This window comes from Culex pipiens, chromosome 2 (assembly GCF_016801865.2).
Source record: "Culex pipiens pallens isolate TS chromosome 2, TS_CPP_V2, whole genome shotgun sequence".
Lineage (NCBI taxonomy): Eukaryota > Metazoa > Arthropoda > Insecta > Diptera > Culicidae > Culex > Culex pipiens.
In genome coordinates this window covers 62178163-62196172 of record NC_068938.1, presented here as the reverse complement: position 1 = coordinate 62196172, position 18010 = coordinate 62178163, and the positions used below count along the sequence as shown (strand labels likewise).

At 44.0% G+C, this 18010-nt stretch overlaps 1 protein-coding gene and 1 long non-coding RNA gene across 3 annotated transcripts in view; both read right to left on the bottom strand.

Annotated features, from left to right (window-relative positions):
- LOC120419389 (protein apterous) overlaps nt 1–18010 on the bottom strand; it is a 90442-nt gene that overhangs the window by 31483 nt on the left and 40949 nt on the right. The window lies entirely within an intron of this gene.
- Nucleotides 3569–4271, bottom strand: LOC120419390 (uncharacterized). Its single transcript, XR_005605706.2, has 2 exons — nt 3926–4271; nt 3569–3864 (listed from the first exon to the last, which is right to left on the bottom strand). It is a non-coding gene; the product is annotated as an uncharacterized LOC120419390 (long non-coding RNA).

Genomic DNA, 18010 nt, shown 5'->3' with positions numbered 1-18010 from the left:
TCTTCGTAGTCTTCATCCGGATGGAAGTTTCGGTAGAAGCTCGTACGTACAGGAGGAGGACAGTTATAGAGCCGGGGTGACGATCAATCTAGCGGTTATAAACTGTGCAGGTGGATGATACTTCGAAAAGGTAACTTTTTTCACAGGACTCACACTTACTATCAAACCAATTTTTTGATAGTGGGTGTGAGCTCTGTGTTATGAGGGTGTCAAACGTTCGTTTGTAAAAAATCTGGTCAAACCTTCGGGGGTTCAGTGTAGTCAAATTTGCTTTATGTTCCTGCAGTAGTTGTTGTTGTTTTTAGGTTTTCCGGAAACATTTATGGAACGTAAATCCAGATCAGAACTACACAGACAAATACTCTCTGGAAACCAAAGTCAAATATCAATCAATGTATTCATTGTCAACCTTTCAAACAACGGAGAGTAAAGGAGGTATTAGAAAATTACAAACAAACAAACAAAATCGCCCTTTTTCATGTTTGACATTTTGCCAAACTCGCTAACAAAGCAAAATGTCTCTGCAATGCAGGAAAACAAACAAAGCATGCAAACTGTCAAAATGGCGTGTTTGTTTATTTGTTTGACATAGTCTCATACAACTTTTACTCTCCGCTGTTTGAAATAGTGTTAATGAACACATTGATTGATATGTGACATTGGTTTCCAGAGAGTATTTGTCGGAGTAGTTCTGATATGGATTTCAGTTCAATGAAAGTTACAGAAAAACAAAAAAACAACAAGAATGTCACATCATATTGCTGTATCTCACAAGTATCATTACTATCTACCTCAGAACCAACCAAACTGTCACAACATAAGTTTCCGTCCCGTATAATCGGCTCAATGCTCACGCGCTCTCGCCAGTTCCATAAATAAAACATGATGAATGATTCCGGGCTCTCGATCCCCGCGATATGATTGATATCCCGATTCCCGCCCCAGTTAACGTCGCCGTCGCCTCGGAAATCATTTGCATGTCAAGAGAGCCCCAGACATCGCGCCCTTGACAGGTAACACAAGCACCCAAAATATAAAAACCCCCAAAAGAATCCCAAACAACCTGCTCGACATTGTCCTCCTCCGGGACGCTGCGTCAGCTGGTGCCCCCCTCTTCCAAAAATGGAGCAGAACGGTCAGAACCTGTCAAACCAGTATACTCGGGAGGTGCAAAATCACACTGGCAGGGATCCCGCCTGAAAGGAATAATTTATTGTGGCGCTCTCGACTTGTTCCGTCGTCCCGCGCAAGGTAGATTAATGACAACCCATTTTCACCTCACTTGCGCACTGGATTACAGGAATTCGATGTAAAAAAAAGAGAGAAAAAATGCTAAATTAAACGATGACGGTGTGTAAACAAATTTTGCGATCCAATTGACAGCATAATTAAAGGGCTTCGGAAGAAGTCCCAGCCAGATGGGATGTCGACAACGTGTTGGGTTGGGGGAAGATCATCGCGTCAGCCCAACGATGCGTACCTGAGCAAACAACAACGGCGTAGCCAAGCAGCTTGTTGCAACTCATATTTATTAATGTGTACGCACAGCATATTTATGTTGTATACATTTCATCATCATAGCACCACAGCAGAACACATGCTAATGACCGCATCACGTGGTCCTGCGTTCGGCGTAATCATCACGTGGCTTGTAGCGTGAAAATTTACGCATGTTTAAACGAATCGCATATCATTATCAACTTAGTAGCGGAACCCTTCGGGGCATTAATTCCGACGCAGTTTGGTGCGGAAAACGATTGCAGAGTGAAAATTACAGAGTAGACTCATTTTTTCATAATTTCATCATTTACCGCGAAATAACTCAACTGTTTGAGGAATTGAACCAACATCTTCATCGTGACGCAAACGTATTACATTTCCGTGTAAGATCCATAAAACCATCCGTGACCCCCAAAAAGCGCAGGTCGCCCAGCATGACCACGTTCCGAGTGACCATCAGTCAGGTGCACCACCGCTCGTCAAGTGCCGCGACCGGATGAACTCCACGCCGTCACCCCATGCCGCTTTATGACGGCCAAATTTTCGAGAAACGAAATAAAACTCTAGACTTAATGGTCACAATAACCTGGCGTAGGTCATCCGTGCCCGGGGAAGTTTGGCCGGCTCTCAACGCGGCGATTACCCCGCCACGGGCGAGAGATGATACCTGCCCAAGGTTACCGAGCGGCCACGAGCTTCATGTACTCGTCGCGGCGACATGATTCTCGAGCGGTGTTGTACCCCGGGGATCAAGTTACGACAAGGATGTAGAACATCGCTGGACCAAGATTGCAACGGGTGGGGAGTCTGTGCGAAGGAGGTGCAATCTAACAAATTTGTCAAAACGGCAAGACTTCGCTTCCTTGATAAAAGAGCATCAACAGTGTTGATGCGAAGTCGACAACGAGCCCTCGAGGTTCTCGAGGGGCGCATCAACCAGTCTTCGACTAAAACCCATAATAAAAACGGTTTATCTACCGCTCGAAATCAATATCAAGAGGCCCCAGCAGTCAAATTATTATTTCAACAATCAATTACTACCAGCGGGTTCCCGCATTCGTTGGAGGAATCCCAAGATCTTGACAAGACGACGACGACGCGACCTCATAATAACGCGATGATTATTGTTATTACTTTCGAACGATCCAGTCGGAGCTTCCCGTTTGGAATGACGTTTCCGAAAAGTGTGTGCGGCGTTTCTTCGGCGGATCCTCCCCGGTCCCGGTAATCGACAGATATCATTACGACGCACCGGGACCGAGTCTCCAAGTGGTGATGGCATCTCGTTCCCGGCGCTCTGACCGAATTATAGCTGTCAAGTTGCATATTTTGTTTTGAAGTGTATCCCCCCTCTCTGCTGTGCAGAGCTGTCAGTGCAACGAGTTGTTCACGAAAGCAAAACAAAAACTTGAATATGGTCATAGATTATTAATCAAGTAGATGTCCCACTTGGAAGTTGCTCCATATACTCAGTTGGCGACACCCCTTCAGCGCTCTGCGCGCCACCACAGTCAAGTTACAGGTACTAAATTGCTAAACAAAATCGTAGTACTCTATGGCTTTCCAAAAGATTGTTGACAACTGTCACTCTTGTTGTGAAAAAAAACGCGATGGTAAATGCGAGCGAGATTCACCGGACGCAAAATGTCCTCGAGAGGCGTAATTATGGTCCAGAAATGGTGCCAATGGCCGGTGCGACCACCGGAAAAGAAACCAGAGTTGTTCAGCAAGCCAACTACCCGGACTAACACGGTCAAGCAACTTGATTTGACGACCATTTGTCGGATGATTAATTGGACAAGAAGTAACCGACGTCCTACGTTTCGCCGATCACAGGGATTCATAGCGTTGAAGGGTTGATACGCTTAATGAAGGACCGGAAGCTGAAGGCGAAAATAACGATAAAGTGAAACCACCGATTCCCTGAACGATAAGGCTGCTATCCGCGGTTCTCACCTCCTCTGTCGTGTGCTCAACAACCTAACCCAGCCTCGTTCTTGGCGGAGAACTATTCTATCCTCGATCCTATCCCAGTTGTTCTGAAATCGTAAACAAATGTGTACTTCAATAATGATAATAAAGCGTGTTTATTTTTTTTTATTTTCTCAAATTCTAATTATACAGTTATCTTCATTGTGCTGTAATGCTGGAACATAACACGTATGACTTTATACACTTTTTCAAAACGGGCCTAAGGAGAACCGTAGGAGAAGCTTCCATGATGGAGATCAGCTTTTTAGTTGTCGAGAACGCTGTACTGGTTTGTGTCCGTTCAGGCATAGTGGAAAGCGGTTTACTGCTTCCGAATCCAACGAAGTTCCGTTTTCACCGTCACCATGGTCATCTTTCCGGGAAATCACGAGGCTGTGAAAAACAAAAGTAGCTTTTTAATGAAGGATTTTTATGTTTATCTTGCTACATTTACCTGCCTTATAAATATATTTAACAAGAGCAAAGCATGTTAAATATTAATCCATGTGTTGTCACAGCGAACCTGTTTCGACGTTGCCTAATCAATAGCGGACTAGATTTTTTCTAACGCGATCAAACATTTGCAATGTAATGTTTTGACATTTCTTGGAAACAGCAGTTGCTAGTCGAAAGTTGCTTGGATATACCCAGTGAGCATTGAACTGAAACTGGGGAGGATTTTTTTTCCAAACATTTCCAAAGGGTAGGTTAGTACCTGTGAATTGCCACCAGGTGTAATTTTGGCGTGGCGGTAGTGTCGCCAGCCCCAACAGCGGAGTGGCGTATCTATATATATTTAGTCTATGATATGGTTGATGTACGGAGGTAGGTTATCTGGATGACATGTCTGTCAAAATTTAGTCTAGTGTGACAAATTGTTATTTGTCCGTTCCACACATCAACGTTGTCGTGCAATCTTGTCGCACGTCGCTTTTTGACGTTTCGAGAAAAACGCGCTTTAATGTTTGACCTTCAATCAACAAAATCGGGCATGTACATTGCAAAAAATCCGATGGTAAAATCGCATGCAAAAGCATGCCCATCACCTTCGTCAAAATAAACACTTAATATTACACACCACATGTACAACACAAAAAAAAAGTTGAAACTGACGGGATTCAAACCAAGCACCAACAGTAAGGACTGGCGCCTTAGCCCACTCAGCCATCAGACCGATAAAAGCTGTAAGAATAAACGCATATATGAGATTGACATTTCGGTCAAGTGGATTTCCCATACTGTGGGCTACATATTTCAGGGTGTAAAATCACATAAAATTGCATAAAATAATCCAATATTTATTTTACGCCCAGGCCTTTTACACGCAGCTGGACTACTGCTATTTTAGCTGTGTACGTGTGTCAAACTCGTTCTGACCTGATATCCCTTTGGGCAGTTGTCACAATTATAGCAATTTTTAGGGTGTATCAAGAAAGCACGACAAGAATAAACTTCTTTCATACGCAGAGTGACAACAATGCACTTATTTTTTCGGTTTTTATTGAATATCTCAGGATTGAAATCGAATTTTGAGGATCTGTGAAGGTCAAAAGGTGAGGCATTGTGAGTTGCACAAAATAGCGTTCTTAACTCAATTTGACCCGGAATGTACGTGCGATAAGATAGCATAACAACGACGACATTCTCGCTAGACTGCTGTGACAGAGCTATGGAAAGGTGAAAAATGGAAACGATCTCGGATCACCAACTCGAAATGATTGGTTAAAAACTTGAAAACGACACAAACTTCATATTTATTGTTGGGAGGACCACCCTGACGACGACGTGGACGTTGACGGTGGCTCATTGTGTTGGCACAGCCAACTCTGATCGATGCTCTCCGCACGCAGTGAGGAGCTTTGTCGTCGTCTTCATTTGTTGTGTTCGACATTCTATTGTCGTTCGCCGACCAGAGCACAACGCCAGTGCACTCTGGTCGTGCCAAATAGTTTCGTATTTTAGTCTGTTAAATGTAGTTCTGTCCGTGTAAATAAATGTATATTTATTGTGGCAAATTATGTGTTTATTGTCGGGAGTTCTACATTGCAACAGTGGTGACGAGAACGGAGCAAATTGATCGCATTTATGTGCGACAATTTCGCGCTCCCCGCGCGTGTATCAATCAGGAGGAAGCATTTCAACCAGTTCGGTTCAGCCACCAGGAGCACGATCACCTGCCGCCGGAAAGAGCATTCCGCGGGAACCTGGACTGCGCGCGACCTCCACACGCCGGCACCTCATCAGCAGAACATCGTTCAGTTCTGTCGGCATCCGCCATCTTCACCGGTGAACAACAACAAAATGGCGGATCACATCAACCTGCCAGTCATCGCCCCAACCCAACTGTCCTTCGTCACCATCAAACGCACCCCGGGCGTCACGTCTGCTCCAGAGGGTTCCAGCAGTTGGTGGGCAGCAAGAACGACGGTATCATCGACGATTTGCGTCACGGGGATGACATCTTGGTTGATGGTCAGCGCACTGGAGAGTACGATCAGCGGACATCGTCACACCGATCCGGTACGTCGCTCGTCGAGGAAAGCACGCAACCCGGCCCAGGTCCCGTACTCAACCCAAACACCCAGTACGCGCAATCCGGTTGGCCTGTCACACCAGGTCCGGCCACTGCGAGTCGCAGTTCACCGAGCTCGCCGAGTGTAAATCATCCGATCAAGCACTCAAATTCAACGGGGGAAGAGGGACTCCGTAAACAATCAGCACACTGGCTTGCTATTGTTCAACGTTCGTTTCGAAGTACACCTCGTACACAAGCACCAGCAGAAATGCTTGGTGGCCAACTTCGATCGTCAGCAAGCTCCAAGCAGGATGGCCAGCTCAACCGGCGTGACGTCATCAAGGCTCGGAGTTGCACTTATCTTCAAACAATATCCTCGTTCGCTACGGTATTTGGCCCTGGAATCCTGGTCGAGTGCCAACCAAGTCGGGTTCGCCGAGTACTGCACAGCACCGCTGCCAATCAACACTTCTTCAAGTTCAGCAGGCAGCCGGCACACACATTCACCGTTCTGGATTCTCGGTGACGTCCGCCAGCAGCAGCTCAAGCTTTCGTCCAAATTCGAGTCCAGATCATCAACCTAGGGAGGTCCTGCGAGTTCCACTTCAACATCCACCAAGTGCTACTCCTCAGCAAGCTTCAGCTCTGTCTCGTACCTGTTTCTGAACCAGAAGGGCCAAACGAGATACGACAACACTTTCACATAAAGGGGGGAGGTGTTGGGAGGACCACCCTGACGACGACGTGGACGTTGACGGTGGCTCATTGTGTTGGCACAGCCAACTCTGATCGATGCTCTCCGCACGCAGTGAGGAGTTTTGTCGTCGTCTTCATTTGTTGTGTTCGACATTCTATTGTCGTTCGCCGACCAGAGCACAACGCCAGTGCACTCTGGTCGTGCCAAATAGTTTCGTATTTTAGTCTGTTAAATGTAGTTCTGTCCGTGTAAATAAATGTATATTTATTGTGGCAAATTATGTGTTTATTGTCGGGAGTTCTACATTGCAACATTTATATTTCATATTTTATACTTTGAACAAGTTGATTACATTTGTTCTAAACTCTTCTGTTCTATGGAATTGCTTAGCGGTTTGTAAAACAACATTTAGAAACAAAAGCCCCCAATCCCACTCTGGTCAGGTCTACCGCCACAGACCACGCAGAACACATAATAACACTAAATTACCAGCCTAAACGGCTCCTAAAATCTGTGATCCGTATATCATGGCTCGCCGGTCTCGCTGGAACAGAACATGAAACCCGATGACAGGCGCGGATCTCCTCGATCTCCCATACGAACGACTTCATGAATGTTAAGCAGCAGGACCCAGCCGCAGCGGAGGAAACATTTATCTTTTCGTCAGTGCAGTATAGATTCCGGGGTTTCCTAGTAGTGTGCACCCTCTAGTAGACTATAGCGTAAGGCACCTCCCAGAGACTTGGAGCGCGAGATTGAAATTAAGATATTTTTTATTGATTTTATAAAATAATAACCCTTTGGAGCAACTCGAGAAGATGTTCCCAGGTTCGGTAGTTTTGGAGATAGAAGAGTGACAACACGGCTCTGTGAGAGCGAACCGGGCGATCGTGTGGACAGATACTGTAGTCGCCTGGTTGGGATCGAGCCGAGGATGGCCGGAGGTAGAGCAAAGGTAGATGAAGATCGTTTGGCGATAAGACTAAACGGTTGACTATGGGCAACGTTGGGAGGGGCGAGAGGTTGAAATCTCAACCGAGCTGGACGACGAGTGGAAGAATAAAATGAATGTTATATTGAGTTATAAATTAAGTTTATAGAATCGTTTGGAATTAATGTACGTTAAGTGTACGCGCGCGCTCTCGCCAGAGTCAAGTTGTGAGACTTTCCTGGGAACCTCGGCGCGACCGGCTCGGCCTGTATTTTCTCTAGTAGACGACAGCTACAAAGACGGATAGTTGTGCGTAAAATGTGTATTTTATGGTAAGTCCCGAAAGCTACACGACACCCATCAACGGCGGGGAAATTTATTGGTTGATCTGGCGACCAGGTTCCCCGTAACATCCGAGCAGAATGTTATCACCGGACCCAAATCTACCACGATCCGTCCCAAATCGAAGCGAACAACTTTACTTGCAAATCGGACGTGCCGATATCGGCGCTGTGGTTTTGAAATTTGAAACCACGTTGCTTCTGCTGCTGCCGAGGGATGCAAATTCTTCGGCACATTCTGGCCGCTCGCCGGAGGTTGCTGGCCCATAAACCATATCTTTATGGTCCGATCGGATGTCCACGGGATCGCGCGGGGGCAGCAAGGATGACCGCGCGGACGGACATAACATCACGTCCGCAGCAGTGCTGTGGGAATAACAGCAGTGAGATGTGTGATGGTGAGTCTGGAAAAAGCCCAGAGATAACTTCCAGCAAAAAAGCGTTGTAACTCATATGCATAACAATGTTAGCAGTCATGTTCTAAACGAAGCTATGAATACCGCAGATTGATCGCCTTTTTACACAAATGTTTCAGCTAAGTGAAGCTCGACTCCGGCGCAACAACGCAGAAAAGTTGTTCGACACCGTTCAACTCCGGCTCGCCAGCCGGGAAAGAATTCACAGAAGCCTGTCGATCGCTGTAAAGATCCAACCTTGGCTGCACAGCAAGTGCTCAAGATCACCCCGAAACCGTCGAATGCCTCACTTTTTTGCATAAAAATTCCTCTGTTAAACTGCAGCACAACGAAGAATCGGTGGCATGTTTCTGCCTATAAACCCGCAATAAAACAATTCCCAGCGCAAATGTTGTTTTTTTCAGCTGTGTTGTTCAGCCCCCAGAAGAGGAGGTTGTAAATCTTACTTTGTTGCCCGCGCAACTGCACAGTCCCAAGTTCAGCCAAGAATGATAAAAGTAAATAAAAATGCAACCTCCCCCCTCCACCTCTGTTTGCTCTCTTTCGGAAGACGTCGGCAGCACCGGGAGTGCAAATTTTCCCCGTATAAACATGTAAATTATATTTACATATAAAAAACACTCCGTAATAATAACACAAGATATATTAACATATGTTTGTATCATAACATGGACCTGAAAATCTGATAAGGTATTTTCATCCCAGATATCAGATTACCGGAGAGAGAGAGCCAGCAAGCGACCGCGTCCGAGTGGGATCGTATCCGTGGGGCACGTTTTGGGACTCGTCGTGGGACACTTGACTGCGTTTCTTCGGAGTAAGGCAGGGGTTGTCAAATATAAAGAGTCACGTAAAACTTCGTTATACGAGTCTATAAGGCTGATATTCCTGATATCTCTACATACAGAATCGTACAACAATGTTACAACATTATATAACCATTCTGAGATCAGCCAGAGACTCCTTGGAGTTAAGATCTGCACGTATACCAACGTAACGAGTTAGAAGTTGGTATATTTTGATCCCAAATCACTCCAAGATATATTGGTGGTACAGTCGACTCTCTGGTTGTCAATATCCAAGGGACCGTCGAGGAAGAGAAGCATCAGTTTACAGAACGATGCAAAATAAAGACTCGATTGAAATTTGTTTTTTCTTGCTAACCAGCTATGGGAGAAAATCATGGCAACGTCCAGCAAACAAAAACAAAGAAATGTCAAACACCCTTCAAAGCTTCGTTACTCAAAGGAAAATGTCTATGCAAGCCATGAGAAAGGGAAATTCTTGACAACTGGAATAGATGTTTAAAGCAAATAGAATCCAAGGGACCGTCGAGGAAGAGATCCTTCAAGCAAGAGAAAAAATCGAGGAATAAAGACAATCGAAGTATGCAGTTTGAAGGGACTGAAGAATTCATCGGTACATGGAGCAATATTGATATCGAGAAGATCGACAGCCAGAGAGTCGACTGTATTTCGAAATGGCTTAGATAGTCTAAGAACTCCATGATAACAGCTATACCTTCAAAGCTTAAGTCGTCCTTTTGTCGCAAGTGCATTTCGGGGCAAATTGAGTTAAGAAAGCCATTTTGTGCAGCTCTCAATGCCTCACCTTTTGGCCTTCACAGATCCCCAAAATTTGATTTTAACTCTGAGATATTCAATAAAACCCGAAAAAAACTTCGTGCATTGTTGTCACTCTTCATAATGAACGAATCTTGTCGAAACACCCTAAGAATTGATGTCAGTGTGACAACTTGACAACGGGAGTTCAGTCAGAACGCGTTTGACACACGTGCATGCCCTACTACAAATATTTTTAAACATAACTCGGGACTCCGGCACCAAAATTCAACTAAACTTCAGGGCAATGCACATAGTGGTCAACCAAACAAAACATGTTTGTTATTGTTTACATTGCGTGTTCTTGTTTTTGTTTATTAAAGGTCAAACATTAAAACGCATTTTTCTCGAAACGTCAAAAAGCGACTTCAAGCTGGCTTTAAGATGCGTGTGTCCACTGCCATAAAATGCACAAGATTGTGGAGTATTCGGTCAAAGAGCAATCTCGTGAATTTAAACATTAAAGATTTTCAGATACAAACCTCCCTACAAACATCTATACCACTTAGGTGACGTAGGGGTACCTGCGCACTTTAGATAGGTGTTTACTAACATTCCTTCATTTCCCCGAGGATAGCTTAGACCCGGCGTGGACCCCCTTATGCCCTGGGCTGTATCTCCCGTGTTGGATTATTGTTCCGGATGAGGGTCTAACACAACCACACCAAACAGTGGGATAAGCGTTGTGGAGCCTTCCGGTGGTGGGGCGTCCTCCAAATGCTAATGCTAATGCTAAAGATTTTCAGATACAAGAAAAAACTCAATATGCTGGAAGGTTGGTCACCCCTGCAAAGAATTCTTTGTCGCAACAACCCTGGGATACGATGTGCAAAATGTGTGATTTGCGGAATGATAGCCGCAAGTACTTTCAGCTGTACTACACGACAATCTACACTGCGCTCCAGCAAGTGACAGATCACTGGCGGTAGATTCGTTTGGTGACTGTCGTTGTCTTCTCCGAAAGTACAAGTGCAATTGAGTGCGCAACTTTTGGGGGCACCCATGGCTCGTCTACCTTTGGACCTCGAGACGCATATATCACACAGCCATCAAGTCGGGCTCAAATTTCCGACCGGTACACGACCATCAAAGTGTCTTTATTCTGGAACCTGTGCGCGCGAGGAGTGCTCCATTCTAGATGATTTAGAGCCACGCGCGCTTCCACTAGGATTTCCCGGGGACCCCTTAAATCATTCGAAAAACAAACGCGACATCCAAAGCAAACACGACGACGACGACGACTCATGGCCCAAAACATCAGCCCATATATCATAAGGTTTATTGCTGGAGATAAATTTCCCTCGGCAGTGCGCGCGCGCACACTCACACACGCCTGCATATCCCACCAGCTCTAATAAGCCCAACATAGTCTGGGTTCGCGAGACTTGGCGAAAAAAAAGAGTCGAACAAAAACATAGACCTGTTGCGCTGAGGCTGCCGAACCTCGTCGGGTTTCTCAGGTGTTCGCGCTACCTTGCAGGGGATCGTCATTGAAGATTTGTGACCATCCGGCATCGAGAGTGGATGACCGCGTGAAGATTTATTAATATTTGCCGTAATTTATGGCGTGCGAGAACGTGGCCGTTGAGAACCCCCTCTCGGAAAAGGTCTAGATCAGCACTGTTTCATGATAAGGGTGAGTCACGCATGTCGAGGAACTTTGAAACATGCAAATCATCCCTTCATCGTAATAACCCGCGCAATCCAGCGAGTTACGATGCCCTAATCCACGGCTCAGACATCATCCATCTCCTGTGAACACCCCAAGCTTCCCCGAACCGCGCATAATGAATGCGCGCAAACGCGAATGGCTGCACCGTTTTGTTTCCGGTCTGGAACAAAAACGCTGAAAAATAGTCATTTCACACAACGCAGCTCTTTTGCACGTATAAGACAAGTCGACCGTCTCCGACGGGTACGCACTGTTCAGCAACGGTAGCAAACCGTCCGGAATGTATAACATTGTTTATTTTAACAACTATTATACAGACCCTCGGGTTCTCTCGCGCCGGTGGTGGAGGTTGGCGTGTGCGTTTTCTCTAGCCGCGCGCTTAGCATAAACATAAAATTCACCTTCCTGGGGGTGGTTGCTGTGTGGACGACACGCGAGACGGAGAGCTTCGTGCGCAAGCAGCTCAGTGAGCAGCTGCTGCGAGGTCCGTACGGTGGTAACCGGTAGCAGTTTGCTGGAGTGGGCTAGGTTAGGGCTGTTAGATCAGCTGACTTAGAAGTGAATTCGTAGTGTTTTAGGGGGCAGAACTTCTACAAGTTGAATATTTTCTTAAAGTATGAACGAATCCAAAGTTCAACAAATATCATCATAAGCTTCAGAGGTAGTTATTGGATCGTTATGCTGATTGATATCATTTTATACCCTCAAAAACAACTATATTCGGTGAACTCAAGACATAAACTGTACCCAACCTGACTTGCAACATATTTGCATAGTCCCCGTCCCCCTGCTATCTCGCCCAAGATCAAGACAAATATGAATAAGCTCCGTGCATAAATTCCTCCTGAGCGCCGTAGTCGCAACCCGCTTAAGCTCCGGACGAATCGTTTGATGTTAATCTGCCGTAAAACATGCGAGCATTTATTACAAATGCAAGATAATAAAAATTATGCTTCTTCATCAGACAGTCCGGCCCTCACGCGTGTGTGCCCATTGTGCAAGGTTGACCTTTGAGGAGGCACGAAAACGTCAACCCGAAGACCTCCCAGTCAACGCGGTTCACGGAAAGTTTCGACTCTTCCGGGCTACGAAAGCTCCAATTATGCTCAAGTGATAATTCCGTCACCACAAGGCGTGTTTCATCTCTCGCTATCGCTAATTATGCTCTAAATCACGGTGATCCCGGCGAGTGAGTTCCAATCAGGCGGAACTTCCAGCCGCTGGACTGATTTGTGTGCCCTGAGGCGTGTTGTCCGGAGCGCGCGTGTTGAGCCGGGGGTTCAAAACTAGGTGAACCATGCGTGACAGATTCACACCCAGCAATACGTCGCCAAGTAATTAACGTTGATTTACGGTGGCACGGAGTGTGTGATGCTGCTGATAGGCCGCGGTCTTGACGGACAGCAGAGTGTCCGATTGCTTCGTGGAAGCGGCGGACCCCAACCGGAAACTAGTTCAGCAAACAACGAAATAATAGCGCCCAAGATCGGCCGTTAAGAGAAATGCTATAATCAAATTTGTCACTCTAATTATGTCACGCGTGCTACCGGGTATTTTGCAACGGAGGTCCGGCTGAAGATCCGTCACTGGCCGTTGAACAAGCAAACCTCAGAGGTCGTAAAAGCAGCTACCGGTCGCGATGGCCAACGGAAGTGCTGGAACAACCGGACGAAGTCATGCATTCATAAATGATAATGATGATAATTCTAACGGAGCCTCTCTAAGAGGGGTGAAACTCCACCTTCCCTAGAAAGGGCTCCAGTTCGTTACCGTCGTGCTACGTTGACGCAGCTTGGTTGTATTGAATCTTCAGATGTTCTACAACCGTTGATCAAGTCTAGAGTTTTTTTAAAGGTCCTATAAACTATTGTGTTTCATATGTTTATAGGACCTATTCAAACAAAGTCTAGAAGTGAAGCATGCTTAAAGATTCTCGATGTTACTGTTGTCGATACACGGCGAGAAATTCCAATCCCAAAATCGTGAATAAGTGTTCATGAAATTGGGAACGACGAACAAAATGTTCACATTTCATGGTAGGTTTTTGAAAATTGGAAACAAAGTTTAGTGTTCAAATTCACACTTTGTTCGTGATTCTCAATTTCATGAACGCTTGTTCACGATTTTGGGAAATCATTTTTCTCCGTGTTGAAACGTCAAATCACATGTGACAAGCGAGCTCAACTCCAACTAGCTAGAAACTGCAGTTGACCACAACAGCTTAGCGGTTGAGCCATCCCAAGTTGAGCGAGGCTTCAGCTTCAAGGTGGGACTTGGATGAGGTGTGGTACTAAAAGTGGCACCCGATAGTGCGAATGATAACCACGTGTTCGTACACGAGGGCCCTCCTGGCACACGCGGATTAGTGCGTAAGCCCTGCCGTAGGGCCCTCGTGTGGTCACCACATCGCGCAGACCGTGAAGTGCGATTGCTAATTGATGGGTGATAAAAATGAAAGCCCTGGCGGCGCCGATTAAAGCTTTTATTGCAACATTGTGATTGGTGTGTGGTACAGTGAAAATAAGGAGCTAGGAATAACTATAGACTTTACGACTTGTTGGAATAATGGAATGATAATTTATTCTTGTGATGGACGGCGCAACGCTTATCGTTTCTAATTTTGAATGGTTGTTATGGTGGCTAAAATATGGCAATGTTTACACGTTTTATGGCGATGTTACAATTATCTCAAGGTGGATGATAGTGTTAGATTCAGTTTGAATTCGTTCCTAATTTTCCAAAAATATCTGCGATGGAGTTGTCTCGAAAAAATAATAGTTAACGAAAATCTCTTTCAGACTCTCAAAAGCTCATCAAAGAGTAAACGATATTTTAAGATGTTTTAATTTGTTATTTTCCGAATCACTTCTAAATTGACTGTTCTACATTGTTTTCCACCATTAGTCATCTACGGATGTGTTAATGAGATCGAAATTCAATCATTGCACTTTTATTTTATCGATGTTTCGCGCTAGATAGAAGATTGACTATCTTTCGAATTTATCTTCCAACCCCCACGATCTTAAATTCAAGAGATGATATTGAGAAAACTACATCAAACATAATTTCAGTAAACTCAATGATTTGTTTGAATTTTAGCAATAGGGTCAAAACTCGATTAACCGAAGGCCTCGAAAAATTTCACCTCGGATAATCAAATCACAAAAAAAATCTATTTCTTTTTTTTTTGATTTTTAAGATAAAGTATGACTTCCAAACTACTCTAAAATGATTTAGAATTTGTTAATCCAAGATGGCGGTGATGAAATATTGAAAAAAGCATTCAATAAAATAATAGCCAATCAACTAATTAAATTTGACTAAAATGGGGTCGCAAAGCTCGAATTTTATGTTAAAAGAAAGAAAATAAAATAAATACGAAAAATATGTTTTTGTTCGTAATTCGATTTTCTGAAGTCCCGTTATCCTTCGGAAAATCGAACTTCGAATACAGTCCAGACTCGATTATCCGAAGGCCTTGGCAAAATTTCACTTCGGATAATCGAATCAAGAAAAAAGTATGTTTTTGCTGTCTTATTTTTGATTGTTGAGCTTAAGTTTAACTCTTAAGGGGTTACATACATATAGAAAATCACAAAATTTCATGTTACAGAAAATTTATTGAATCTACTAAAAAGATGATTTTCAATCACTCCTGTAAGTCTTATGAAAATATTACATTATTAAACTGAGTAAGAGACGATTTAAGATCAAAATTTTGCCATGCGCAAAGCAGACTCTCAAAATTTGTGAGCGTTTTTTTCTAAACAACGAGTTGATTTACGGGTGCCACGATATCTCGAGATGGGATGGACCAAATTGGCTGAAATTTGAGGTGAAGACTCTCAAGACATATACCGTGTGCATAACGAAGCCCGATTTTCATCAAATAGTGACGATTTTTTATATGAAAAAAATAAAAGTATTTTTAACTTTTCTTAAAATAAACTTTTTGAAAATCGGCCTTCGTCATGCACACAAGAATAGTTTGTCGAGTCTTCACCAAAATTTTGAGCCGATTTGGTCAGAGCAGTGTTGAGATATCGTGGCACCCGTTTTTTGAAACTGCTAACCTCAAATAGCTATATCTCGGCAACGGTACAACCAAATGGCTTCAAATTTGTTTTGTTAGTAGATGAAAATGTATATTTTATTGCCCTAAAACAGATTTAAAAAAAAAGTTCAAATGTGTGCTTAATCAACCTCTGACATTTTTGATTTTCATTTATGTAACCCCTTAAACTACTCTGAAGTAATTTAGAATTTTTAAATCCAAGATGCCGGCCAAAATGACGGTGATGAAAAAAAGAAAAAGTAATTTTTCAATTTTATGACAATCAACCATTAAAATTGGCTAAAATGGGGTCGCAGAACTCGAATTTGATGTTAAAAGTAAGAAAATGAAAAAAAACACTCGTGTTTTTTTTAGATTTTAGAAAGTCGAATAATGCACAAAAGACACTTTTTACATCAAATTCGAGTTTTGCGACCCCATTTTAATCAAATTTGAGTGGTTGATTTCGCCTCGATTATCCGAAGTTTTGATTATCGAAAGTTCGATTATTCGATGGTTTGTAGGAGTAACGACTGAAAAAAATGTTTGCCGCCATCTTGAATTTGTTCTAAACAATTCTAAATTTGAAATTAATTCTAAATCACTTTAGCGTAGTTTAGGGATCATCTTTTAAGCTTGACAATAAAAAATATGACAATAAAAAAAAAGTTTCGTTAATCTATTATCTGAAGCGATTTTTTTTCAATGTCTTCGAATAATCGAGTCTAGAATTGGCCGCCAACTTGAATTACAAATTTCTAAATCACTTTAAAGCAGTATATTTTTTCCAAGGACTTCGAATAATCGAGCCTGGACTGTATCAACTTTTATCAATAAATCGAATCATTATTCGATGTTTGCTCACCACTTCCCATTCTACAAATTTTACTGCATTTCTATTGTGCCATAAACCGTACAAAACTCCCCGGGGCTAACAATCATCTTCGATTTGCACTGATTTTATCGAACTTTCTCGATCGCAATCAGTCGGAGTATAACCGGACTGCACATACCTGCCCCCGATGCACCACCGCGCACAGTCTCCGAAAACATCGCGAACGGCCAATCTGCAACAATCAACCTGTCAGCAGAGCGTGCCCACCGTCTTAAATTCGACTAGTTTAGGACGCGACTGCGCTTTTATGGTACATCAATCCACCGCGGCGGGCGTCCCCCACCGGATTTATGGCCGGATTGGCCGCCGAGACTTGGCGCGCGCAAGTGGGAATAAATTTATGCTTTTTTTTTTTTTTGCTCTGCTCAGCCAAGAGACTTCGTCGGGGGTGCCATAAAACTACGGGGTAGCTGGCGGATCATCTTCCCTCCCCCCATGCCAAACACATGCTGACATGTGTGTGTTGACGATCCGGAGCGGCGACCTCCAATCTGCACTCGGTGGACACCGCGCGGGACAGGTCTTCACAGAGTCACATGATCTTGTTTGATTCCAGTCTGACTGCAGTCGATCAGGCGTGCGACGAAGTCGCGACCAGAATGAATCATTTGCATTTTGTGTAGTACAAGCTTGTTTGGATTATTGTTTGTACCTTCTGTTGGAAACATCAACGGTTTGTCTACACAGCAAGCTAATGAGCTTCTTGCTTCGATTATTTTCAAATAAACTAGACGGGTTTCTTGTTCTCCGTTCAACGAATTCCCACACACAAACGGAATGATTAAGCTCAACTTGCTGACACGACATAATGATTTTCCTCTCCTCAACAAACGTTAATAAATAAGCAGCAGCAGCAACCCGAAGGCTACAAGCTGCGATAACCGATAGTGCATTTTTCATTTCCAAACCAGGTACCGAAAAACCACCGACGTTGAAGTCACCGGCAACACCTGTAGGTTGCTTTTCAGGGTTCCTCTCTCTTCCCTTGCGCTGACCCTCGACTGGTTTCGCTGGCTAGAGTGGAGACCCCGAAATTTATGTTCCATTTATCAGAAAATTACTAAATAATGAAGATATGAATTCATTAGGCCAAAAATTTATTTATTATACGGAAGGCAGCTTCGGAAGGCTTTCGGGGGAAAATTTACAAGCTGTTTCCGAATATTTATAAAGTGTAACAACGCAATCGTCTTTGGGTCCTCGCTTCTTTTTTGGGTGAACCTTTCGAATTGGGCAACCGAAAAAAGCGAGTCCTTGCCGGCCGAGGCCGTGTATAAGGAAGCGTTTCTCATTAATCTTAACGACCGTTTAGCGCAGGTAATGGGAATGATTTATGGTTAATCTTGGGCGCTTTGGGTCCTTGTTTTGGCCGGCGCCCAGGATGACTGGTGGGAAA